The sequence below is a fragment of the Leptosomus discolor genome, chromosome 2 (genome assembly GCF_034619465.1).
Source record: "Leptosomus discolor isolate bLepDis1 chromosome 2, bLepDis1.hap2, whole genome shotgun sequence".
In the NCBI taxonomy this organism is placed as follows: Eukaryota; Metazoa; Chordata; class Aves; order Leptosomiformes; family Leptosomidae; genus Leptosomus; species Leptosomus discolor.
In genome coordinates, this window is record NC_141392.1 from 6,545,372 (window position 1) to 6,558,258 (window position 12,887).

At 37.9% G+C, this 12,887-nt stretch overlaps 1 protein-coding gene across 1 annotated transcript in view; it reads right to left on the minus strand.

Annotated features, from left to right (window-relative positions):
• The window catches only part of PRKCE (protein kinase C epsilon), a 294,148-nt gene that overhangs the window by 194,523 nt on the left and 86,738 nt on the right, over nt 1-12,887 (minus strand). The gene's annotated exons all lie outside the window — the stretch shown is intronic.

A 12,887-nucleotide genomic window follows, 5' to 3' on the forward strand; every position in this document is an offset into this window, starting at 1 on the left:
CTAAAAAGACACGACTGTTCAAAAGGACAAGGGAACAAGGCAAGATGCAAACTAGGGAGGGGACAGAGGAGTTGATACAAGAGCAGCTTAGCCGTAGGCAAGACACATTGCAAAACACACGCCTCGTACATACATGCCATGTTCTCCACGTCCAAAAAAAAGATGTAACGACTATCGCTGAGCAAAATGTTTGATCACCAAAGCATTTTATCCTGTTACTGGTCCAGGCTATTGCTACGACTTTTGTTAAAATACAGAGTTTTAGTAGGTGCAAGTAAGATTAATTGTAAAGGTACTTTAAACAAATTCTATACTGCTAAAATAATCCTTATGTGGCAGCGTATTGAGACGAATACAATGACTGCTGGAAAGCAGCACAGATCTTGAAAAAATCCAGGCACAAATAAAGCATATTAGTAGCCTGTATCAGGGAACAAAAGGCAACCATCCATAAAACCAGACATCCTTTCAGAGGAAAAAACCCATGTTGAAACCATGGCCAAGTTTCAGCATATTGAAGGCATTTATATAGTTTCACAGTCATTAATGGATTTTATTTTCAACACCCTTCTGAGACAGCTCCCCATCTGTAAAAGGAGATACTCCCAAAGGCATAAGCTAGACTAAAGGACTTGCCAGAAAGTCATACAAGAAGTCTACAGCTAAACAAGAACTGAACTCTGGTCTCTGGAGGCCCAGACTGCCCACTGGATCATTTCTCCTATTCCTCAGTTAAGCTTTACTTTGTCAAGTGATATACATCCCGTCTTCCTGAAATATCAGAGACGCCAAGAACTTGTTGGTTTTGTTTCTTTTTTTTTGTAAAAAACAACTTTAATGGGTACATATCTAGGAGGCAATTTCCTTTCTTTTCCATTCAGTTAATACTCATCAGTGAAACAATATCAAACAAAAAATTGCTTAAATATTTCTCTGCAGCATTTCCAGAGCATCATAATTCTTAGGTAACTCCGGAGTAATGCAAAATTTAATCAAACTACGCAGAACCTTGTGAAAATAGTTCAGCTTTTCCTTTTTGCAAGCTTTTCACTCCTAAGCACTCTTCCAAAAAACGGAGCCCTAAGTGGAAAAGCTCGTGTAGAAGCTTACCATTTTCCTCCTCTCAGGGGCAAGACAAAATTCTCACCTCCAAAAATATGAAAACTCAAGACAGAATTATCTTAGACTAAGATTTTGCTAAGGAAATCACAGACTCTCTCTAATCTTATAGGGATGAGGAAGATTAAGATATGCAACGGAATTATTTGGGTTGCTCTGATGCCTCATATTTGAATATGAAGAAGATTTTACGTTCTTGACCACTGTACAGCCTGCATCATTCCATCAACATTTGGGGGTGTTTCTTTCATTCCAGCTGATAGCACCAGCAGAGAGATTTTGCATGCTCTATGGAGCAAACTGAGACCTGTTTTAATCAAGTGATAAACCGCTCTCTTCAGGGGCTCAGTGCCCCATTACCATCGGTTTTCATTTGTTCATAACAGAGTCCGTCAGCCGCCTATGTTCCAACACAAGAACGTCACCCAAGATTAGGTACACTGTGCTCATTTAAATGCCAACTCATCTCTCAAAGGAGATTTAAGGATAGTCATTGACATAAATCTCAGATCTGAAATGAACAGCAACTAGACAAATGGATTTTCCATAACCAAACTTCCTAACAGGAGAAACGTTGAGTAAGCTTTACTCCAATGTTCCTTAGCTAGACAGTATATGAAACACAGCAAAAACCCTTCATCCACAAAGCTGTTTAGGATTTTGGCAACAGTATAAACCGAAGTGAACTGTATAAGCAACAGAAACAGAAAGAATTAAATCATAAAACCTGCTTTGCACCTCTTGTTGTGATGTTCTAGGATTACCTGATATTTGGATAGCTTAAAGCATAACCCTCCAAGCACATGATCTGTCACTGCAGATGGTTATTTGAGTCATGTAGGACTTGAGAAGTCTGTATGTATTAACCCTTACTCAGTGCAGCGTTAACAGAAAGTTTGGTTTTGAACACACAACTTCTCTGAAAGGAGGAAGAGACTGTGTGTAAAGAGCTGATATTTGCAAAGGCTGGGAAGGTTATGTCTGCTGTTTGGGGGCCACTTACTTCTCCAATTTTGATAAAATACTATTTCCATGAAAATACATCAGAAAATCAGAACAGTTGTAATCTAACAGAAAATGACTGGAGACAGTCTGTGCTGGTCTTTTGTTCTTTAACCACAAGATTTTTCTGCTTCAATTTAAATAGCTAATAGACTATCCATTTTAACTTATTTCATAGAAAATAAAACATTAATAGTGATGCTTCTCAATATAGTCGAAATGACTGCAGACCAACTCATTAAAAAACTTCCAAAACCACCAGCATTATTGGAACAGAAGCAAACTCTTGACCAAAACAACAGCTAGAGGTAAGATTCAACCTGCAAACTTCCCCCAGCATCCACATCCGAATCCCTAGCAAGCTCACCGTAACAAGATGGCTTTGCAATAGGCTCTGTAAGGTCAGCAAATAGCTGAGAAAATCTTATTTAATAATGTTATCTGAAAATTAACAGATTTCCCATTACATCATTAATTACATGAGGTAAACCTGACTTTCAAAGAAATTGCCTAGAAAACATGTTGAGAAAAACTTCCCTAGAATCTCTGTTTACCGCCATGATTTTTTTTCCCCCCACAGCCTTTTGCTCTTCTGGCCAAAGAAAGCAGGTCCCTTTCAGAGCCAGTGCACCGCCACAGAGTTCACAAATCTGCCTTTCATTATGAATGTTACATATTTGATTATTATAATTACAGAGAAACATAACACAGCTTGCCGCATTGTAATTGACCACAATGATATACATAAAAGTTAAGAAATTTTGGCCACAGGGGATTCTATCATTTATTTACTCATACTCAAAAGTCAACAAGACGACATCAAACATCTTGCATGACCTACAGAAAAGATCAAACACTTTCCAGTGCCAGACACATGCACAGACATAATACAGAACAGAAGCAGCCAGGGAAAAACAAGATTCAGCTGAAATAACCACAGTATTCAGAAATCAATTCTAAACCAAGAATCCTTCTATTACTTAATACAGCATATACCAATACTCAATTGGAGTGTCCTGAATCACACGTGATATGACTTTGATCTTCCATGACCTACTGTACCTAATGACTTCCAGGCACCGTTTTTGAATGGATGACGACACAGAAATGCACGTGTTCTTGTGCACAAGCATGCACAGCAGCACACTCGGAAGTCACATACTCATTTTGCGTATTACAAGGAAGAATAACTTTTATGGACTACTGTACTGGGACGAGGGTGTTCATGGTTCATTTTCTGGTAGAGTCCAGAGAGTGCAACATGCAACAAGACAGCAGAGCAGTACAAACGGCTGCAAAGGCATCAAGCAGCAAGACCACAGAAGGGTCACTGCACGAAACCAAGTTTCTGACTTTCTGGTCTGAAGGGAGGAAGAGATTATCTTCACTTTCTTGAAAGCTTCAGGTGGCGAGAGTGTGTATGGCGCAAAGTATTAACTATTATTAAAGTATTTAACAGTTACAAGCCCAAACTGGTTTGGGTTTCTAAATACCTACAACCAGAATTCATGAGAAAGAGAAATAAATCAATAAGAAATTTCTTCAAAAGCAGAAAAAAAAGTCAATAACCTTAAAAGACAATACTGCCTAGACTAGACTACCCATTCAGGGTGTTCTGCCCATGAACAGGTCAATGGAGACTCGTACCAGTATAAGTTTCAGGCACGTGTGTGTGCTGTTTTGTTGGTTTATTTAAACCAGTACAGTTATTCTGATGATGTAAATGTCTTCTATTAGTGAGTCTTACAAAGGCAGGGGAATAAGTCGAAGTTACACAGTACATTTCCTCTGTACTATAACTATATCCACACTAGAAATGGAATTCACATATTTTCAGTAACGAAGGTAAAGTACAAAGAATCAAAAGAGATAACGTGAAGCACTGGGTTTGGCTGGACAACGCTCAACTAGACCTTCTGAGCGAAAGGACAGTAAAACCACCTACAAAAGTCTGCATAAAGCCATCCACTTGAAACATCTGCTAAATGTATTTCAAGAAAGAAAAGAAACTTTTCAGAGCATAATCACTTTCCCAAGCAGATGGTTATTTGATTTAAGAATAAAAGAATTGCATCATGTGGTAAGATGTGACCTGTAATTTCATCACAGGGCTTTTCAAAAATCTATTCTTTCCATGCACTAGTGCAGTGGCACTCCCCAAACCATAGGGAAATAATTAGCTGTCACAAAATATTTAAAGCACATTTATCGTTTTGGCTTACGGACATTTCTTACTGTCATGTTACAGAACTGCAAGCAGAAGGGAGGGGGTTACCTATACACCTAGGAATAAAATGCTGAATCAAGAATCAGGACTGCAAGCACATCATGATGAGCTCATTAGTACGTGTTAAAAACTGATAAATGCTGTCAAATTTTTTTACTACACTACAATTTCAGATAACCACTTGTTCATACGCCTAAGCCAAACTCCTAGTTGGCATATTTGTTCAGTCTCGGGAATCACACAGATCTGATGATTTAACCACACAGATATTTGGAGTTTCTCCTAAATGGCAGTAGCATTTCCTCTGAGTAGACACCTTTGCAACACTTTGAACAATCAGAATGAAATAGGTACCTGCATAACAGTAAGTACATGGGTAAGCAGAGGACCTTAGGATTGACTGGTACTTTTCCTGGTGATATGCAACAGTTTTGGTGCACTGCATACATTTTTCCTTATTTCCTTAAGTAATTTCACTATTTCCTTTCTTCCCTTAAGTAAGACTTACTGTGTGAAGTCTTACATATCGAGATATCAAAGCAACACTATCTGTTTCCTGTAAAGCATGTGGTATTTTTCTTCTCTTTACGGTCAAAACGCTCCTTTCTTGTACCCTCCTCCGCCAGGTAAACTCTGGGATACTCAAGACAGTCTATAGTAGGAAATACCCACATAGCAATACTGTACACAGAATAAAGAAAATAGCTGTGCCGACTTTTAGACCTCAAAAATCAGAGAGATTAACAGGTGGAAAATCCAAGACTGAGGTGGCATAAATTCAAATCCTTCCTAAATGAGGTAAAATAATCGCCAAAGGCAGGATACAAAGAAGTGCTAGGAAATGGCGATATTTAGTTTCTGTGAAGTTTCCCTTCAGTTTCTCACCTGTTAATCCTATTCTAGTTGTCTGTAAAAAAGAAAGATTCTGGAACTTGCCTATCAACCAGCTGTATTTTAAATCGAATGTTGAGTACATTGATGACACCCTGGTTTGGGTAAAGCTCTCAACTGCCTCAGAGGGAAGATCTTCCCAGAAGAACTATTAGAAAATAAACATGCCTTACACAAAACCTGAGCAGAAACGAGGCAGACACTTCAGCATTGATCTCAGACCCTTCCCACAAGAGGTTCACATTTTCAGTCTTTCAGACACTTACTGTGCAACACCTTTCGGTAACTTTCAAGAGAGGTCCTGATGGACTTAAAATCATCAACCAGCCAGTTAGGAGAAAGCAGCAGGAAACTGAATCTACTTTGGTTCAGTTGTAGTTCAGGTTCAGTTGTAAGTAAAGCTGTGCTGGCTTTGTTCCAGTTAGCAACAGAACTCACATCTAGGTTTTGTTCCAAGTAAAAAAAAAATAAAATAATTAAAACGACAACTACTGTTTATGAGTTTGAGTTCAGTTCAGCTCCCTGGGAAGAAAGGATAAAGGCCTTTCTTATCTGAAAGGCAACCACATTAAATGTACTCTCCATTTGTATTCACGATAAAAATTAATCGTCCATTAGGAAGGAAACAGCTTGATTCAATATGCTGCAAATGGACAAACTGTACTTCGACAACACTCACTGGAACTTCTAAGTAGCTTGTTGATGTTCAACACCAGCATCAGCTGCAAGCCAGAGCTCACCAGCAGAGAAAAGAAAAGCTCTGACTGGTAGATTCTTACTCTTTTATTTTGCCAATTTGATTTAGATATGGATGATATTCCCTCTCCCCACACCCCCCAACTAAAGTAGCTGGAACTACAGAACATTCAATTAGATAGCTCTGGAGGTGTGCCCAGAGGCGTCTTTGATCTCAGTAACTGGCTATGAACTACTAAGCTCTTTCCCCCAAATTCCCAGAAAATGAACAGTATCTTATTTTAGGAAACATCTCTAGAAGCTATCAAGACTTGTCTGAAAATTCTCCAGCATCCAAGCTGTTCCCCTTTCTGTGAAAAACTGGTCTTCAACATGACACAATCCCTGTTTTACTTTGCATTTTACCTTAGTGTATCCTTCATGGAAATTTTGGCTGATAATCAACCTGTTGGCACTGCTGAACACCACTGAGTCACCACATAGAGTGGCTGACTTGGATTTTATTTCAAGTCTCACCTTGGCACCAAGGCCAAGGAAGAACATCACAGGGCTGAACTCTCAACTGCCCAGATGGCCGAGCTGCCCTGAGGTAGTGCTAAAGAGGAGCAGCTCCATGGACTACGACCAGGAAAGAAATAAGAACGCCACTTCAGGTAGGCAGAAATTAAGCAAGCTGATGAAATAACATAATACAGGGACCAAAATATCTTCAATTAAAAACCACAAGTGAATAAGAAGAACGAGGGATCTAGGGAAGAAAGACAATCATGGGAACATACAGAGACAAAATTTGTACACACGGCTCAGAAGTGGCATGAAGTTGTCACAAGCAAACAAAAGGAAGTAAAATAAAATTTGAAAACCAAAGCTATAAAATTATTCTTAAAATGCTAAATTTCGTTTTGGAAACAGAGGCATACTCTACTTTTTTTTTAACCTCATTCTTAAATCTTAGAATGCTTCTCATTACTATTTCAGCTGTCCTGCTATGTCAAAGGACCAGGGTTTTTTTCCTAACATAAGGGCTAAGCTTTTTAAAAGTAATAAAGTAGTTTAGAACAGTTTTTAATTCAAGACAGCAGTAACATAACTTAAGAGGTTTTATTATTCATCCAAGGAATCGTAAGCTCGTCATTTTTAGAAATAAGATATGTCTGTTTAGATATCCTTGTAATTAATCATTTTTAGTAACTTTAATACGATTTTTAAAAATGTGTCTCGTACTACCCCACACAGATTCACTACAGATACTCCTCTGTTTTTGAGGAAAGAACCTGGAAATAGAAGCAAAAAAAAGGAATAGTCACCTTATAGAACGACCTAAATTTGGTTATAGAAAGGGGAGGAGATTGCAAGGTTACCACAAAAATATTTATTTCCCAGTTCAAAAAAAAAAAAAAAATTCTTCAGCAAGTGGCAACATGAAAGCATGAATACACAAGCTTCAGGAATTACAAATAAACATCCTTCTGCTGCGTTATGAAGATGGAAGGAAAAAGTATGTTCTAGACAAATATTCTCTATGTCCTTTCACATATGTATCTGTAGCCTGAGCTGCTTTACAACAAACACTGACATTACAATAAACAAACATTGCATGATATACAAACCACAATAGTAAAACAGAATTGGCATCAAGTATTTAAACAAGAGTATCCTTCCTGGAAATAGCTCTCCTCCTTAAAGCCTGCCAAGAATTGCATCAATTCAGAGACTTTGTTCAATTATACTAAAAGTTAAGTTTTAAAAAAATTTGAAAGAAGAAAGAAGAAAACAGAATTAAGGAAATAAAATAAAAGTTACTTGCAAAAGTATCTTTGCTTTTCTAGAAAAAGTAATATTTTTAAATGTTTGTTCAGTTTAGAATAAAAGCCTTCATTCTGCTTTCACACTACGTGACGCACACAGTTACAAGCAGCATTTACAGAAACCCGCTGCCGTGCAGATACGTTAGTCCTTTTCCATACTGAGCCCAGGCAGAGCACACGCAGGATGATGCCATCTCTGCATCGACCCCGCCGAGCCCCCCGAATTCCCTGTCCATCACCCTTTCCACACTGGGGTTTTAAGTAAGGATGTCTATAACAGACTGGAAACTGGATACACCTCTCCAGTCTCAGTCTGATATCTGAATAGCAAGATCATTCTTGTTTGCTAAAAGAAAAGTTCATTTCTAAAATCTTGTATTAGATAAACATTTTGCCAGTAAACGTAGCAGTTTCAATCACATAAAATTATTTGTATTAGGTACGTTCAATCATTCAATCCCTGAAAAAAGTAAGTTCAAGAATTAGCACCAAAACATTTAACTTTTTTTTTTTTTTTTAGTTTCTTGAACAAACACCGAGAATTGTCAAAAAACACCTCAAAAATTTGACAGGAAATGTAGTCCTCAATGCCATCTATAGGTGCCTTCCTAAAAAAATTGCCAGAGGAACCAGCATTTTTATTTCCAGAAGAAAACATCATTGGAACATTCTCTCCTTGGTTCTATTTTTTTTTTTCTTCCCTTTAGAAAGTACTACAATAAGATCTTCAGATACCATTTAATAGTGTTGGGATTTTTTTTTAACATAGTTTTTGTCTTGCTCTCATGATGTTTTATCCTCTGTTTAATTATCAGATTAGAAAGATTAATGAACCTAATTCTGCTAACAGAATGGCTATCCTGAGGACTACAATTATCTGTGATTCACTTGGACTTCCTCTGCAGCTTTAGCCATAACAAACCCAGAGCAACTCTGAGACTCCTCGATTGTCAGCTACAAAATACTTTGTTAAAAGAATAACTAAACAGAAAACTGCTATAGTCCATGCTACCCACGTTTAAATGTGAAAAGGAAAACCAAGTAAAATAAAATTTAGTAGCTTGACACATACTGCCAGACAACCTATATTCCATTAAACGGATGGACAAGAACGTAACATCTTGAATACAGAGATTACAGAAAAGGAAATGGCAAAAATAGCCACTACTATTATTACTGTTCCTGAAAAGTTAGACGGCAGAGTCGAGTCCATCAGCCAGAAATGGCACACCACGAATAGAGACATCTTCAAAATCCCCTCAGAACAAACACATTCTAGCGTCTGCTGCACGAACTAACTTTTTTTAGCATTTATTTTCATTTACTGCAGTGTTTTAAACTGAATCACATGTGGAGTTCTCATATATTAGATACGAGTTTGACACGAAAGATGCTGGGTAAACTTGTTAAAAATCTCTTTCAGACATCCATGCAAGCTTTCCAGTATTTCCTGGATTTAAGGAAAAAAAAAAAAATCCAAAAAAATTACCCCCTGACACTTAGCCTGCCTTATATTGTAGCAATTTAGTTGCTCCTCTTTTAGTCTGTGATGAAACAGGAAGCGCAGAGACATTTACGTGTGCGTTTGGATTTTGTTCTTTGAAAAAATTGATAATTCAAACCTTTTTTTTTTAAATACAACAGCATTCAGGTTTGGGTAATTTCTTCACAAGAGCTTAGGTTAGATTTTATAGAGCCGAATAGTCAGGGCTCCTGGAACTGGACTCAGGATAACTGAAGAATTTTTGTTCATTTAAATCTTAAAATTTAGTTCTGAATGTATAAGAACCATCCAGTTCTGGTACTGAAGGGCATAGCATGCCACCTACTTACTGTTCTTTCAAGCCAACTAAGTAGAGCAAAGCATTAGCCTGTCTCCCACAAAACGTTTTCAGTCTTTTCTGAAAGTATCTAGGGATGAAGGCTCTGCTGCATCCCTTGCTAAGCGGACTCACTAGTTTATCACTTTTAACGTGAAAAGAAATACACGCTTTGCTGTTCATTTTAATCTATCTGGCTAGCCCTCAGTTCTTGTTTCACTCTTCTTCGATTAAAAAGCCCTTTATTTTTTTAAATGGTACTTTACATACCCAAATTAAGTGACCTCCCATTGTTCCTTTTATTTAAAGAAAACCAGTGAGCTCAGAGTTTCTCCCCATAAAGAATTGCCTCCAAAATTTGAACGCTTTCAGAAATCCTACTGTGAGCTCTGCTATTGACCTGCTGGGTTACCCTGGGAGATAAACTTAATTCACTCTCCATGTGCCTATTTCACCTCCTATAATTAGTTTTATTTAGAGTTCAAATTCTAAAAAGTTCAGGCTTTCCTTAACACATTTATGCAATTAGACCTTGATCTCTTTACCATTGTCTACATTGGACTTTGCAGGTTCTAGGCATGCTGCCATATTAACAGTTTCATTTGAACTGCTAAATTGACTAGGAGTAATCAGTCATTATTGTAGCCTACTGATAAACCTGCACATACTTCTGCTATGGTGCACCTAACGCCTCCCAAAAATCAAGGAACCTTACCATTTGATTTACAGGAAAAAAAATCTCCATTTGGGGTTTGCAGCATGAGGTTTTGCAATTCTAATCCCACTCAGACAGGACAAAGATAGGTCTTGCAGCAAGTCTATCTGGCCTTCAGTACACTTTTTGTCTCAATTTCCAAACAGTTTTTAAGATGTTGACCACCCATAATCCTCCTATGTGCAGCCTACAGAAGAAGGAGGAATAATTTCACACCTGGGGGAAGTGTCATGAAAAATCTGTCATCTGTAAGGAGTGTGGAGGCAGGCAGGAGAGGCTTCTTCAGGAACGCATCTAAGTTTTGGATAACTTTGTTCCTCGTTCCTCCATCTCTGGTTGGCCTACAGTTTCCATTGCTACCCCACACAGCTTGGAGAAATCTCTGCCTTGGACAGCCCTATAATCAAAACTTAGTCCTATCAGAGTTTGTTTCAAAACTCTCTCTCTAGTCTTACCGGAAAAACGTATTCAAATTTTTCACTAGAAGTGTAGAAACAGTTCCCAAAGATCTGCCTGACCAGAGTAACAGCAATAGTCCCTTTACTCCACAGACTTCAAGGACAGAAACGGAAGGAAAGTTACCTTTGTATTGGGGAAGAAAGGTTTTTGAGTGTGTGGATTTGGGGTTTTTTTTGTTTGTTTTGCCCCCTGCCCCCCCCCCCCCTTTTTTTTAATGCAGTGGTTTTTTCCTTACTAGTAATAAGGATGGAAATGATTCATACACAAGTATGACCTTGTTAACTGTCCAGGCAACCCCCTTTAAGCAAGGCTCTCTGGGGAATCCTATACATCTCCGTGATGTCTGTGTAATATTGCAGAGTGAGAGTTCTGGACTGTTTCCACTTCTGATTCTCTGACCCTACCCAATCTGTTGCTTGTGGCTCAGTCAAATATGTTGCATTTTAACTTTTCCCAGGAGTCTACACAATTTCTGGTTTGAGTTGTTTCAAATTTCATTCTCTGCAAAGCAGCTGCCTTTAAAAGTGCTTTCAATGTATCCCATTAGAAAATCATTACCCTCATCAAGGAAAAAAGGTTCTCTTTCTAAAAATTCAACATACATACATGTGTGCATGCTAATAAAGTTGCTACCTATTGAAGATAAAGACGCAGTGAGATCCAGCAAAGATAAAAGGATAAAAACATTAGCATTCTCAGTTCTAAGGATCTGGCTTAAGTAGTAGTTGGTATTAAGCCATGGAGATGTGAATAATTATGGGTCACTTGGTCATTTTTCTTATACTGTCCTCCAAAAAAAAAAAAAAAAAAAAAAAAAAAATCACACAACTTTGGAATTGTGTGTTCAGAATTGAAGTAACACAATTTAGCAGCATTTTCCATATACCTGAGGAGATGCTGGAAAAAAACATGCAATTGCTGTTTTACTATTAAAATTTCTTTAAGATCATTGGTTAACCTTTTTTTTTTTTTCCCAAACCTAATAAAAAACAGGTCTGAACCCTGATCTGCAATTTTTATCTTCGATCATTTTAAAAGAAAAATCAACTGGTTTTAACACCATGAACGGTCCCAACAATAAACCTGAAACGTTACCAGGTATTCTAGAAATATTAAGGAAATTTCTTCTGCTTCATGACAAGGCTGAACACTCTCTGCCTAATCCGGCAAAGAGGCAAGCTGTCACCCCTGGGACAGTCAGGATCCTACAGGCATCCAAGTAACATCAATAGAATAGGTAGGCCTTGAAACACCCTGCAAGTGAGTAGAAGGCACAACCTGGCAGCCACTCTGGGCGCTCCCGATACTCCTCACCCCCTGCGCCCTTTCCTCCTCTACAAACTGTAGCCTTTTATTTAAAGCAGACAGATTTTCTGACTGCTCCCATACATTTACAACTAAGCACGGGAACTTTTTACTTCATTTTGCTCTCACCCCTTGAATAATATCAAGGGAAAGAACTGGACCTCTCTGACTCAGCAAACTGTGAATTTTAGACCTGTCTAGTTTACTTGAGTTTATTTCATTATCATTTAAACGAGATGAGGTTCCCATCCTCCCTTCAACTTTTGTTACCAAAAATGCACAGTAAAAACACAAGCAGCAGCAAACATGCTGCCACTAAACACAACGGAGAGAGACTAGCTCTCCTACTGCATGGGCACGTTGCACAGCTCTCACAAGCTCTAACAGATATTTTGGCAGGAAAAAGCAATACTGGAATAAAAGACAATACACTCAAAAGCTACATTAGCTTCATTTTATCTGCACGACCAACACTTTGATCAAAGATTTTTTGCAGGTACAAAATTAACTAACAATTGATGTCAATATTTCATTCAGAATTATCTTCATAACGCATGGCTTTGATTTTATAACCATGAACCAAGGCACATTTTTACAATACGAAGAGATATCTGTAACATTCCGGAAATCGTAGTTAATTCTGAGTGTTCAAGAAATAGCAGCTCATTCTGGGAACCACAGTCCAACTAACTTATATTAGAGCCACAACCACTTCAAATACTTCCTACTCTGACTCTTGAATTCCTATTTTATTGTAGCTCTTTCTAGGAATTTAAGCAGTTATTTGAAACAGTATTTTTATACCAAAAGATTTCAGTAGCTAAGGATAAAAATCTGTTACTTGC